At 42.6% G+C, this 15,110-nt stretch overlaps 1 protein-coding gene across 5 annotated transcripts in view; it reads right to left on the bottom strand.

Moving 5' to 3' along the window:
• The window catches only part of RBBP5 (RB binding protein 5, histone lysine methyltransferase complex subunit), a 168,345-nt gene that overhangs the window by 124,772 nt on the left and 28,463 nt on the right, over positions 1-15,110 (bottom strand). The window lies entirely within an intron of this gene.

Below are 15,110 nucleotides of genomic sequence, written 5' to 3'. Positions count from 1 at the left end.
TCATGCGTGCCAGTTATCCCATGGTAATAAATGTACCTTTTCTAGCAGTGAAAACAAGTCCACAGCCTCACCAGGAACCCCGCCCATCGCTACCTCTGTTTAATTATGCAGCTTGAATTTCTGCACCATAATCTATTTAGCAACAAATTACCTGCTGGTTCCCCCAGTGGATTGTTACAGTGTTTATGAATGACAGCTGTTGTCTAAATATAAATTATTATATCTATATTTTTGTACATTTTTGTTTAAAAATCAACCTATTTTATTGACGTGTTTCTTTTGCATTGCAAATTATTTTGTGTTGTTAATAATTCCTCACTTTGTTATCTCATATCAGAGTTTTCCTGGGCCTTCATCCTTTGTCCCAGTGGAGCTGGCGCAAAGGGGAATTTAGGAACAAAACCTTGCTTGAAAGCTTAGAGATTTGGAGCTGGATCAGTCCTGATGCTTGATCAACAACCTGGTCAGGTGGAAATACCACAGAATTATTTATAGCCAGGGTCATAACAACAACGATACTTAGCTCGAATATGGCATCATGTAGCTTCAAAGCACTGCACAAATGTGAACTAACAATCCTTGCACCCGTGCTGGTGGAGTACATAAATATTAATCCTACTTTACAGATGAAGAGACTGGGGCAGAGAGGTTAAATGACCATCCAAGAGAGTCAATGATGAGCTGAGATTAGAATTCAGGAGTTCCAGGCTTCCCTGTATCAAGAGGCTGATGCTGAGGGTTGCAGGATTGGCCTGTGAGCTACTTCCATTGCATTTAAACTGGCTGTTGCACCTCTGGGGAAGAGGAAAGTGGCCTGTTTTCCAAGGGCACCAAGAGGGCTGAGATGTCTGTGTCCCCCTGGCTAGTTCAGAGTAGCTAAACTAAAGCATGTGACAGTAGGTATCTGTATAGGATGTGAATGTGTTTTCATTGACTATATTTTAGGCTGAGGGGTGCTCTCACTGGTGAACAGCGTTTAGTTACTCCAAGGGAGTTAACGAACAGAGGTTCAGCATCTTTGTCCCGTTCTAATGAAGACTTATTTAAATGGCACTAGTATCTAGACATGGTCCCAAACAAGTGCTTGCAAACCCCACTGTCTGTATCTGCAGCTGTGCCAATTTTAGTGAATTTTATGGTCTTAGGAAAATAAGGGACTTGATATTCCTGGTCAGAGACAAAGTATCTGAGTGTGACAGGGTCTAGAGAATAAGAATTTATAGTCTGGAGATACCAATGGATTTTAAATAGTAGCAACTCATAGCATTTTCCCTGGGGGTTAATGCATTTTTACAGACATTTTTGTTAAACTGTATCACAGGTACATTTTATGCAACAACATGTGACAAATTATTTGAACTGGATTTCAAATGTTACAAACTGACCAGTTTTCATGAGTGTGGCTCTAGATTCTAAATAGAGGGAATACATTATAATATCTAAAATACAGTGGGTAAAATTTACAAATGTACCCAAGTCCCCCTGAAAATCAATTGTCCTCAATTTTAATTCATTAAGGTTTGCACAGTGCTTTGAAAATGTAAAGCGCTATCTTAATTATTAAGTATTATTCTTCAGCATGATTTTTAAACAAAATTTTGTAATATCTTAAGTATATGTAAGACTGTACCGTACACACAAACAGAAATGTGTGATCCGGTGGCCAGAGCAGAGGACTTGGAACAAGGAACTCCCAAGGTCTAATTCTTGTTCCAACACTGTGTCCATCTGTAGCGCTGAGCAAGTCACTTCACCTCTGTGCGAGTCTGTTGTGGGATAATTAAACTAACCTACAGAACAGGTGATTCATTAGCGTATATTTGCAAAATATTTTGCAGATTGAAAACACAATACATTGTGACTGCTACATCTTATCTATGGATTTTTAAATCAATGAGTATTTTCTCCCCTCGGTTTCTTTCCGTTGGTTTGTGGGGTTTTGTTCCCTCTTGATCTCAAGGAGGGAAATGGCAGAGAGGGAAAGGAAGCAGATGGTGTAAAGAGCAACAGAGCAGCAAGATGTCACTGAAATATTGTGGATGAAGGTAGAAGCAGAGTGGGGGAAGAAAAATGACCCTTTTGCATTCAGCTAGGGGCAAAGGGCCAATTTCAGGCTTAGAGAGTTAGCTAACACATAATAGAAGCCTACTGGGGATAAGGCAGTTCTAGTTTTAGTACAACCTGTTACCATGTGTTAAAAATACAACTCCTTCATCTACACTACGAGTTCACCACATATTAGTTATTTGCAGTTAGCTAACACCTGGTAATAAACCCACACCCATTTTTCCTAGTGAAGACAAGGCCAAAGCGGCACTAGTGGATATTCAAACAGGGTCTAAACTATGTGAAACCGCACAACAAGCTCAACCAAAGCCCTCAAAAGGGAGGAAAGGAACAAAGGGGAGTGTGTGAAATTGGACAGGGCTGCCTCAGGCTGTCAGGGGTGGGGTTCAAGGAAGAGGTGTTCAAAGCCAGGAGAGAAAAATAACTTGGCTTCAAAGTAGTTCAGATGAATGTGTTGGCTTTACACCCTAGCATTAAGCTGCAAACCAATTTCCTGCCTCATTAGGAATCCCCTGCATTTAATTGTGATTTAGGGATTAATGCAGGGGACCAGGAGTCAGGATTCCTGGGTTCTGTTACAGCACTGCCACCAGCTCCCTGAGAAAAGTCACTTTGCTGAGTCTGTTGTACTCATCTATAGTAATACCTACCTCACAGGGGAGTTGTGAGCTTCCGTAACAGGTGTGAAGTTCTTGGATAACCTCAAGTGAGACACAGGTTACACAGCAGTGACTTACTGATATTTTAAATTAGGTAACATGATATAATCTTCCAACTGAGACTATATGATTTTCAACACCAAGCGTTAGGCTTCCAATTATGTCCTCTGGCCAAAATTCTGCACACCAGTACATGGATGTAAATCTGGAGTACTTCAGTGGAACTACTTCAGATTTTCAGCAATGCAACAAGAAGAATGTTTTTGTGTTTGTTTCTGTGTTTTTGTGTTGGATGGGAGACCGTTTTGTACCTTGCCCAGGGAATCGTTTGGATGGCATTCGAATCACACTCTGCTAATTATTTTAAGATCCCATCTGCATTTAACCTGCAAGGCTCGCCCTGTATTAACTGGTTTAACTCTCTGCTGTGAATATTTTAATCTGACTTCACTATACAGGAACAGGGGCAGTTTTCTTCTCAATTTTGTTGTACACTATTTTTTTAAGAAAAACAAAAAGATAACATTGTAAACATACTGTATTTACTGTAATTAAAGTTATTTATTGGCTACAGTAGCACGCAGTTCGTAAATAAAGATCTTCAGAGGCTTTAGACACCTGCTTGAGTCCAAAGGATTTATACGCAGCTTTAAACGCAGTTAAGGATTACAGAACGGCTTGTTTAGAGAGCTGAGAATGGGATTGGAAAGCTTGCAGTGGAAGCTGGATAGGTTGTGTGGTTAAGTTAAAGAGCATTTGAAAGCACTAAGCTCACACAAAATGAAAGGCTAACCGTCACTTGGCAAACAACTTTGTGAAAGGTTTCAGAGTAGTACCCGTGTTAGTATTCGCAAAAAGAACAGTAGTACTTGTGGCACCTTAGAGACTAACAAATTTATTTGAACATAAGCTCTTTGTGAAAGAGAGTGGTGGGTTTTTCCACCAAAAAACAGTCCAGTAATGAGATTGTGCTGATGTTCTGGCCAAGTTCCATCTCAGGTAATTGTCTACTTCTAGCTATCCCAGGATGTAGGGACACTTCCTCTAATTTTTCTCCAAGATTGGTGGCAGAGACTTGCACCTGCATTTTAGAGGTAGATGCAGCAAAATCCACAATATATACCGAGGGCCAAATTCAGCCTGAACCTAAACACTGACTTCTGTGGGAGTTACTTACATGGAATCTGAATTTGGTCAAGGGTCTGTCAAGCATTCTGGGAATCATTGGAACAAGGGCCCTATAAAAGTGCAAGATACTTCCAGGCAACCCTGAAAAAATACACCTTTGCTAAAATGGTGAAGGAAGACCCTAGGGACCCTTTTTTAAAAAGGGAGGGCAACTAAGTGAAACCCTCCCAAATCTCACCTTCAGATGCTCAGAACTAAGGTGTCTAATTGGGTGTCCGCCTGCCTATCTGACTTCCTAAGTGCAGGATCTGGACACCACATTTGAAAATATGTCCCCAAGAGAGATGATCCTTCAGTGCTAGCATCTGTATTTTACTCTGAAGATTTCCAGTCAGTAGAAATGAGGCTCAACTCATATCCTCAAATCTGGGGACCCCAGAACTTTCTAGATCCAGACCCAAACATTTCAGCTCAGGCCCACCCCACCCACTAAAGTCAATTAGCAACATCTAGTGCTTTGGTGGGCACCAGCTGCAGATTTAGTCATGGTGTCAAAGGACTCTCTGATAAAGTCTCCAGCAGGAGGTGGGGATCTTGACAGTTTTAGTGTCACTTGCTCCTCACCCCAGAGTGAAGCAAACACAAACACACCCCCATGATAAAGCAGCAGCTGCCCTGCTGAGCTGAGGAGACAGGAAAACCCCATCTATCCCTAATCCATCACCATTTACACAGTGTCATCTGCTGTTTGGGGCACCCTTTGTTCCTCAGGAAGGTATTTTTACTAGCCCACTGCTTATTTTTGTTTCTCTGTGGAAGGGAAAGTGATCATCCGCTAGCATGTTTGATGGACAGGAAAGGGCATTTGCTTTGTTTCAAAACAGGATCCTTCCAGGGGGAGCAATCATTAGACAAACAACACAATGCAGCTGACTTTTTAAAAAGAGGACTGAAGCATGGCAAACAGAGTCCTTTCCGCTTCCTATCTAGTGAGGAACAAGAACCCCATGTAGCCAGCAACCTCCTGTGCCTTTTTCTCAAGCTAGGAGACCACAGCTGGTTGGCCATTCACTCCTACATGCCACAGCTGTTGTCCCTGATGTGCATGTTTAAGACTCTGTGTGAACAGAGATAAGTTAACCTCTCGTCTGCTGTGGCTTATGAGGGACTCTCCCTTGCAACCATATAAAGATGAAGGCACCGATGGCATCTACAAATCTGTGCCAGTCCCTCCTCCTCACATTGTTAAACTTTGGGGGCACGTAGGGGTTTAAAACATTCCCATCTCAGTCATGCATTCCCCTCTATGGGACCCAGATCAAATCAAAATCCTAGCCAGAGGCTAGGTATTCCAAAAAGCTTTTGCTGTTCCGTTTGTCTCTGTGACAGCCTCCTTGCCATTCTGGAGGAAGAGGAATAAGGTACCAGTAGCTCTAAGGGGTGTAAGACAATTCAATGAGATTTGCTGCCAGATGTCTGCTCCGACTGCCCCAGGGATTCCCACACCAGCACTGATGTTTTTCCTGTAGGCTGCCAGTTAAACATACGGACAAAACAAGGAAAGCTTGGGGCTTTACCAGTGGGTAGCTGAACTCCGCAGCAGAAGGAAATTCAATCAGCAGAGGAAGCCCTAATCCTATTCCAAGGCAGAGGCAATGAGCAAGTGGAGAAGGGGCTGTTTGGAATCATGTTTATTGCCCTCAAAGCAAAGAGCTGCTGGGGTTGGGGGTCAGAATGGAGATTTCATGTCATGTTTATGTATCTGGCTACTGTGTACCAACAGCTGGAAGTTGAAATGAGAACATTCAAATTGGAAATAAGAGGGAACTTATTAACAGGGAGAGTAATTGACTATTGGAACAGTTTACCGAGGGACATGGAAAATTCATCATAATTTGGAGATTTTAAATCAGTACTGGATGCCTTGCTAAAAGATGTGCTCTGGTTCAGGCACAAATCATCAGGCTTTTTAATGTTCAATGACACAGAAAACAATCCTTTCCGTTCCTGCAGGAATCAGTGGGTGAAATTCTCTGGTCTGTGTTATACAGGAGGTTGAACTAAATGATTATAATAGTCCCCTCTGGCCTTAAAAAAAAAAAAAAAAAAAAAAAAAAAAATCTATTAATCTCCTTTCATCCAGATCCCAAAATGTTTTGCAAATCCACAGGCAGATGCTGCAATGGCATGCATGCTGAAAAGCTCAATATCTTAGTAAAAACCTGCCTCCACATTCTAAACAGCAGCTAACATTGTGTAGCTGATATGGTTGACTTGCCCGAGCACAGTACAGTAGAAAAAAATGGTGCTGCATTGAGGATCCTCATGAGGATCAGCAACATCCCAAAGACAGTGGGTGTGATGTGAAGAAATGGGGGAGAGGAGTCAGGACAAAACTGACGTGCTACTTACATTATGCCCTGGAAGAACATAAATTACAACAGAAAACTGACAGCAAGTCAAGGTTGCTCTGAGGAAGTGAGTCCAGAACCAGACACTGGTGAAACTGTTGTTTCAGCCACACCACATCCCCCAGTGACACTCAACTTAGTCCCTTAGAGCATATGGCTGAGTGCCCAGCTGTGTGGCCTAGCAACATAGGGACTCTCCTCAGGGGGTCTGGACAGAGGTAATAAGATTTCTCTCCTGCCTGTCAGATCGGCATACACAAATAAGTGCTCTTGATGCTGGATCAGCACCAAAAGCTGAATGATTTACGCCAGCCTCTCAGTGCCTTGCTTGCTGCTAGGGCCTGGTCCATTTCTCATCTCTGTGCATTAAGTGATTGCATGGCTAACTCCAAGACGGATGCTTTCTGTATCTCCCTTGGTTGGTTTGGGTGGCATGACTCCCAACCCATCCCAGCAGCCTGTCAGGGCTACCAAGCTCTCTCCCCATCTCCCAGGAGACCCAAGCATGTTAGAAGCTCTGTGGTCATTAGAGGGTCACCCCTGGGACTCCCTTGGGTAGTTCTGATAGAGATTCCATTCTCTCTGCAATAAGTCAGGGAATAAGCAGGATGTGCTTGTACTCTCCTTGCCTACAATGAATTCACCAATACACACAATCAAATAGCTTCTGGTCTAGTAGTTAGGGAACTAGTGTCTGACTTGGGAAACCTGGATTCACATCCCTGTTCTGTCAGATTCCCTGTGTGACCTTGGCTTTGACTAAGTCACTTGGCCTCTCTGTGCCTCAGCTCCCATCTGTAAAATGGGGACAAAGGCCCTACTCCAAGGGATCTTGCCAAGATAAAGTCACTAAAGATGGTGAGGAGTTCAGACGCTGCACTACTGGGGCCATGAAAGTAACTAATAGACATAGTTAAGCAAAATGGGAAATCACAAGCTCAAAATGGGCAAGAGAGGAAGCACACCAAGCAATGCTGGAGTGACACAAGGAAAGCGAGAGAGCAGAGGAGGGACATAGGTAACTGGGCAGGAGAGCAAGAAGGACATCGCAGAGCCAATATTCCTGAGCCCTGCGAGACCAAGTCATCTGGCACGGTCCAGCCAGGGGTGTCTAATTGCAGCGTAGACACACCCCGAGTTTATTTACACTGCATGAGGCGCGGTAAATCTGTAAATCACAAAGCAACCCGGTCTAAGTGACCTCAGAACAGCCAGCCCTTCACTGGATGGAGAGTGGTTTGTGCTGAGGGCCTGGTCTGCTTCGGAGAGCCGCAAAGAGAAGAGGCCCCCCACACATCAGGTGAGTTAGTCTGTGCTCATGGTGTGGCACATCCGTTTACTTTGACAAGAGTTAATAAAAGTCTTGGCTTGGGGAGGAGGGAGGGGGAAGATACAGCTGTGAGTCTGGTTCAGAATTCATCTCTGCCCCAGCAAAACCGAGGGGCAAGCTGCACAGACAACTTTCTTCTAACAGATGCGCTAAGAGCTAGCTATTATTATTACATTTATTAGATCTCACATGCACCCAGCATCCTTCCGCTGGAGAAGGGACAGCAGAAGAAAGATTCAAAGGGCAGGGAGAGGGTAATGGAGAGGGCAGGAAAGGTTCTCTTTCCTCATCCTCACCTTGAGGAGTGATTTGGGTGTTTTCCTGTGGCCTGCAGAGCACCGTGCACGCTTACCATGCTAGGCAAGTAACATGGATTACAAACTCACTCAAACAAAGCTTCCCATCCCTCCTATGCTCTATGTTACAAAGCATAAACATCATTATCACAACATTCAGATCCTAAAAGAATAATGCCTTACGTAATAAAGCCTCAGTTATCCAAACCCCATTATTTAAAGCTCCCTGCCACACAAAAAGGGTCATGTTCCCTGTTGTCTATTAACTACATGGTAAATAATTCTCATTATTCTAATTTAAATAATGACCCCATGACATTTGGATCAGGAAGGGTATACTGCATGCACACCACACCTTTCACACAGGGATCTCAAATCATTTTACAGAGGTGGATAAGTATTTTTATCCTCATGACAGATGAGGAAACTGAGGCACAGAGAGGCTATGGCCACACAAAGTCAGCTACAAAGGTGGGAACAGAACCCCTTGCTTTATCTACTATACCATGCTACCTTATAATAATGCTACATGCCAGATTAAGCCTAGATTCATGTACATAGCTAGAGCCATAGTCACCATCTCTCCAACATTAGGTTCACTGTCCTTACTCCAGTTGGTACTTCCACAGGGATGGTAAAAAAGGGCATCTGTAAGCGGGTAGGGCAGCGCTCCAGCTCAGCATCAAAGTCCGTGTGATCGGACACAAAGACAGCAGCTGTTCCTTCTTCCCATTACAGCTGCTACCGTTAAAAATAGGCTAACCCGAAAAAGTATAGTTGGTTGCTATACAAACTGCTTCCAAAATCCAGGCCACCAGGTGCTGTCCAGGCAGCCCCAGATGCCACTTTCAAAGGAGACTATGCAAATCTAAAACGATCTCCCAAGAAGGAACACAAATGCAAGCTCAGGCTCATTTTGAAGGCACTACCACCTTTCCTATTGTTTCTTGTGTTGTGTTTGATGAGATCCATGGGCTAGGACATTAATGGGTGGGGGCCATTACCCAGTTTGATGTAAAATCAGGGATTTACATTCCAAAAAGAGATTTCATAAAGGTGAAGGAGGTGTTAAGAAAATCAGCAGGCGTCAGCCAGAACTCATAAATCCCTCATTCCCAGGATGAGATGGCAGTTCTGCTTTCTCAGTAACTGTAATCATTAATGCCTGGGGTCATGATGTTTTTGACTGAAAGCAGAATTCAGCATGAGCAAATATATTTATCCTCGCAGAGCAACAGGTAAATCCTCCAGTCTTCGGTGGAACTTCTGAATGAATAGTACATTCTAAACATAGTCCTGGAGAATACAATGGGAACAATCTGCATTCGGCAAGGGAGAAAACCATTTCTAGCGGATTCTACCTTCTTTACTACCATGGTCTGCTCTATACATTAGTCATGTGCAAACCTCAAAAAGACATCAAAGCTTGGTTCAAGAAGCACTGTCTAGTATTTAAAATACATGACTGATTCTATGCCTGCTTCTGCCATAGATACACTGTGTGACCACTGACCTTGGGAAGTTACTTCCTTTATCCATAAAATGGCAATATAATACCCCAGTGTTGTTAGGCGTCACTAACGCATATTAATTTCAGATCAGCAGACCAAAGCACTAAAGACTTGCAAAATATTATAAACTGCAGAAGTTCAGATGTTTCTAGGAACCACCTCAAACACTCATCTGGGACAGCCTGGACATCTGAGTCAGGCCAGGAATACCATGAGTACAGCCTTTGTTGTGACATTTCCGCATATCTCCCCAGCACAATTCTGATTCAGTAACTACAGTGACAAAGGAGAAAAAACAAGAAGTCTGGTGGCACCTTAAAGACTAACACATTTATCTGGGCATAAACTTTTGTGAACACCACTTCAGATGCATGGAATGAAAATTATAGATGCAGGCATTATATAATGACACATGAAGGAAAGGGAGTTAACCTATATTAAAAAAAAAAAAAAAAAAAAAAAAGAAAGCTTATGCCCAAATAAATCTGTTAGTCTTTAAGGTGCCACCAGACTCCTTGTTTTTTCTCCTTAGTCACTGTAGTTACTGAATCAGAATTCTGCTGGGGAGATGTGCGGAAATGTCACAACAAAGGCTGTACTTATGGTATTCCTGGCCTGACTCAGATGCCCAGACTGTCCCAGAAGAGTGTTTGAGGTGGTTACTAGAAAAATCTGAAATCCAGACTCCTTGTTGTTTTTGTGGATACAGACTAACACGGTTACCCCCTCATACTTAAGGAGAAAAAAAGTTAGCCAAATTTTTTAAAAAAAGAAAAGGAGTACTTGTGGCACCTTAGAGACTAACAAATTTATTTGAGCATAAGCTTTCGTGAGCTACAGCTCACTTCATCATAGCTCACGAAGGCTTATGGTCAAATAAATTTGTTAGTCTCTAAGGTGCCACAAGTACTCCTTTTCTTTTTTGCGAATACAGACTAACACGGCTGCTACTCTGAAGCCAAATTTTTGTCATCCTTACAAAAGTTTCAGTTCAAGGTTCAGGTTAGTATTTGCTTGATCTGAACTGATACATCACTCCCAGCACGAAGGTAATTAGTGAAATGTAGCTGTGACAAGCTGTCCCTCCAACACGGAAAAAAAGGATGATTTAAGCAAATGCCTTTGGGAACATCAAAACAGTGCACTCCAAGAGTCGAGAGGAGGCTGCTTTGCAGTCATGAAATCAAGAGCCATGATTTGTATCCCACCTGGGGAAAAAAAAATAAAAAAAAAAATCACCACTTCAAGTCATCAAGGACATTTTAGAGGATTTCTTGTTTCCATCTTTTGCATTGTTTTGATTCTATAATGTTTGCTGTGGACACAACACTGGACACTGCCCTCTAGATCCCTAGAGATTGCCAATATCCAGGCTCAGCTTCTCAAAAGAGATTTGGTTAATTACTTCCTACACAACTGTTGCTTCACTTTGTGAATTCCAAATGGGCAAGTAAAGGGATCACACAACCCATCCCCCTGCCTCAGCAGGATGCAGAGAGACCAAAATAAATAAACCAACCCCATACTGAAAAAGCATTAAGGAGAAACAGGTCTCCACAACAAGCAACAGGCTTAGACAAACTAGCCCTGGGATTGGTCAAAGGGCTGTAATGAAAGGCCCCTCGCCCATTGGAAACAAACAAGTGCAGCCCTTTTAAATGCAAGGGACACAGAGAAAGAATGGGCCGATTGCTCATTTGAGTGAACTCAAAAGTTTGGGGCAGAGACAGAGGGAAAGAACTGAACAAGGCTTTGAAGATTCTGCAAATCCAACAACAAAAACAGCCCCAAGAAAAAGGGACAGCTCAAACATGATCTTTCTCTTCTCCTCTTGGGACCAAATTAAGGTACAGAGAAATTATCTTTTACTTTCATATGAGTAAATCCTTATGCCAAGAAATGCAATAGATGGTAGAATCTGTTCTCTACACTAGTGATGCTTCACACCAACAACACAGAGGGACCCTTCCTCTTATTTCAGTCAAATACATTTCTATCACAGAGGCTGAAATAAGTGATCAGACATTGCAGTTTCCCAAAAAATTCCTATTAAAACATTAGCAGTTGATCTCATTATCTCTGTGGACACCAGTGTCCACATCACATGTCAGTGCTTATATTATTAACGGTGGTGAATGGCATTTTAAAAACATCACATGGGTCTTTAGATATTTCCTCCAGGGCTTTTTTGTTTCTTGTTTTTTACCTTCTAGTTTTTGCCTCCTTATTCGTGTTTAGCTAGGTTTTCAAGCGAGCTCAGGGCCAGATTTTCAAGGGCCCAGCACCCACATCAGGGGGCCAAGTTTTCACAAGAGCTCAGCACCCAATGTTGGAGAATCTGGCCATTTATTTTGGTATCTACGTGGAAGCTGAGCTCGTCTGAAAATCTGCCCCTAAGTGGCAGCTTTCTGTGGATGCAGTTGGGCTCTGTGTAGGAGCCCGAGCCTGCACTCATTGAAGCCACACACAAAACTCTCACTAAAATCCATGGGAGCAAAATGAGACCCAGAGCAATCAAAGTAAAAGGTGGAAGTTGGGTTGTTTTTAGTGTCAGATGATTTGATTCTAGAGACCTTGATCAAATCAGAGGAGCAAAATTAAAAATTGACTGAACTAAGTGGAAAAAATGTACAGTCACTTTGTAATAATAGATTTATGTTATTTACATATTTGGTATTTAATTTGCTGCATACTCACAGCATATCAACTGTACAATTGCTGCTGTAATAACTAAGACATGAATAATCTGTTTAATTCAGTATATTTAACACAGTTCATATAAATATTACTGCTTAGAATAAATGCTGCAGTGCTAGATCCACTATGGTTTTCATAATATCTAAGACAAATGTGATAAGGGGAGTAAAATGATATTTCTTATCACCTATAGTTCTTTATGTACAAGCCTTCCTCACACATAAACTGTGATTACTAGAAGAGTATAAATAAATTCAGAAGTTAATTAATCCACAGAAGTTGCCATAAAAATCAGTTAGTTATTTCGGATAGTTATTTCCTTTTCTAAGTATAAGGGGAAAGTGCTGGCAAGTGCTACAATTGTAATAGCTACCCAGTGTACTCATGCTATTTAAGATGTTCCAATTTGCCTAATTCCAATTATCTGAGCATCCCCACCAGCCAACATTCTCTCCCCCTCTGTAAAACAAGTTCTAATGTACCACACCAGACCCTGCAAGCCTCCCAACTGATTTCACCGCCGTACACCGTGGCCATTTGGCACTGAGGGCAGCAGAGACTAAACTTATCCCCCTGCTTTTCCAAGAGTCCAGACTCCTACTACCTGAGTGAAAGGAGAATCTTCATTATCAGGAGAGCATGTGTGACACATAACTGGGCAGCTATGGTCCTTTCCCCTAAAGGGAAGGGGTACACTTATATGCACTTTAGCCAGTTGACATTCTATGTATTCATGTAAGCACTCAAGAGCATATGTCACACTTCCCCCCCCCACCACCCCGGACTCCCTGAAATCACTGAGAGCTAAGGGTTTGCACAATCAATCCTCAAGGCTGTCCATGAGCTATCGATTGAGTACCTAGTAGCATCTGCACAGTTGCTGCTCTCACAGTATTCATGATTATTTTGTAACTTGCTTTGAGATGTGACACACAAGTGCAGTACTCTTCAAGCTGGATTGTTTCATTTATTCTAGCAGTTGAGGGAAGTGCTCAAGGTAAAACATACAATGCAGGAACAAATGAAAGAACAAGAGCTCTTGTGGTAGGTAGCAAGCACACAAAAACACCCAATCAATTTCTCCGCTAAGCAGATGAATTACTCTATTTTTGTGGTTCAGGAGAACCAAAATCAAGAGATAGTGTAAAACATTCTTTACCACAGACAAAAATCTACAGAATGTTGCCTCGTATACCACTGCCCTCTACTGGATGGAATCATAACCGCTCATCTGTGTCATAAATCCTGTAAATGGTGAAAAGAGATTCTCCTTAGGCTCAAGTGGTAAAAGTCTAGGGGGTTTTTTGGAGAAGGAAGAGCCAATTCTATCCCCACTGCCTCCTGGAAGTTCTGAGCAGCTGTGATGTGCAGGGACAGAGGGATCCATAAAACCCTAGATAACCACAGATTTGTCACAGTATTTTCTTCTCTTTGATGACCTTAGTTCAAAAGTGACAAACAGAGAAGGATCAGCAGTGACCTCAAAAAGCTCAGTGACCTTAACTAGCCACATCTCTGCTCTATAAACAGCATATGGGGTTTATTTTCCTCTTCACCACCATCAAAATTCCAGAAGTTAAGGCAATCTGGTTATTCAATGTAGATAAACTTTAATAGCAAACTGCGATTTAAACAGCTGCCTCTGCCCCATTACTCTGTTATGCACACGGTAATGCCATTAGCAAATTTGACTTCCTTCCTGCATGCAATCTGGCTGATTTTAGAATGGGCAAAGATAATTGTTTCCTAATTATCAGGACCATTGGCAGGGACCTGACATTTGTGCTGCAAGGGCCTCCTGCCAAGAATCCACATAACAAGGGTTGAGTTTAGACAGCAGCAGCTCACCCAGCTCTGCCTGTGCATGAGAGAGAGAGAGACGGGCAGATGGCATCAGCAGGGGGAAGGGGGATTTAGATAACAATGGGAAAGAGGATTTTTTTTTTAGTGCACTATAAGTTAGGGGCAGAAAATGTCCCTAAAGATGGATAAAGATTAGACAGTGCCAGCATCCTTCAGGACTTCATCCATTTTGGATCTGTTCAGGGAGGTCAGACTATGCCTCCACCTCAGTACAGACTCTGGGATCTTCCTCCCAGCAAGTCTGCTGGACTATGTTAGCCAACATATTTTAACTAGCATGTTTAGATCTCTAGTGAGACAGGGCAAGTTATAATTAATACACTGGCTGCTCAAGGTGAATCATAGACTCATCCCATCTGAAAAATCAGAACCATCATGCCCAAATCTGGGCACCCACAATTAGTGGACACTTTTGGAAAATGTTGGCTTTCACATACCTAGGCCTCAATTATTCCATCTCTAAAATGGGGAGAACGCCTTTGTAAAGCAATTGAGCCATTCAGTTGCTATTGAGAGGCAAATTGCCATTATTCTGCCTTTCCCACCATGAGACCTCCTCCACCTGGGAATGAGACAATGGTTTGGTCTGTCCCCTCAAAGTAATCTCTGCATTTCTAAAATCACCATAGCACATAAGCCCTGTATGTAGGTTGCAAAGGGCAGAAAGACCTGTCCTAATGGGATAGCAAATTCTTTGCCAGTTTAACTGTTAGCGTACAACTTGAGCATGAGTTTGCCCCCACTCTTTGGGGAATTCTTGGGCACTGAGAGGCAGCCTGCCCCAAATATGACCAGAGTTGGACTCATCCTGTTCCTTCAGTTGATGTAGAGTGCATTATGAAAAGCAAAGCTCATGCAATGGGGTTGCTAGCAGCAACCTCCTTCCCTTGTGGCAGGAGCTTTCAGAGGGAATCTGAGTGACAAAGCCCCTCTTGTTCCTTTCCATTAAAGATCTGCCTTCTTGTGTATTGCATATGAGAAAAAGGGTGGGTGAGAGACCTTTGTACGTCCTGGGATATGCGTTACAGACATCAGTGGCAAAGGCAACCATCACAGCAGTGCTCTGGATTGCACTTGTGAGTAAAAATGCAAGCAGACAAACGAGCAGCTCCTAAGGAGTTTAACACTAAGACCACTAAAATGTTGCT

The sequence above is a fragment of the Dermochelys coriacea genome, chromosome 21 (genome assembly GCF_009764565.3).
Source record: "Dermochelys coriacea isolate rDerCor1 chromosome 21, rDerCor1.pri.v4, whole genome shotgun sequence".
In the NCBI taxonomy this organism is placed as follows: Eukaryota; Metazoa; Chordata; order Testudines; family Dermochelyidae; genus Dermochelys; species Dermochelys coriacea.
This window is presented reverse-complemented; position numbering and strand designations above follow the sequence as displayed.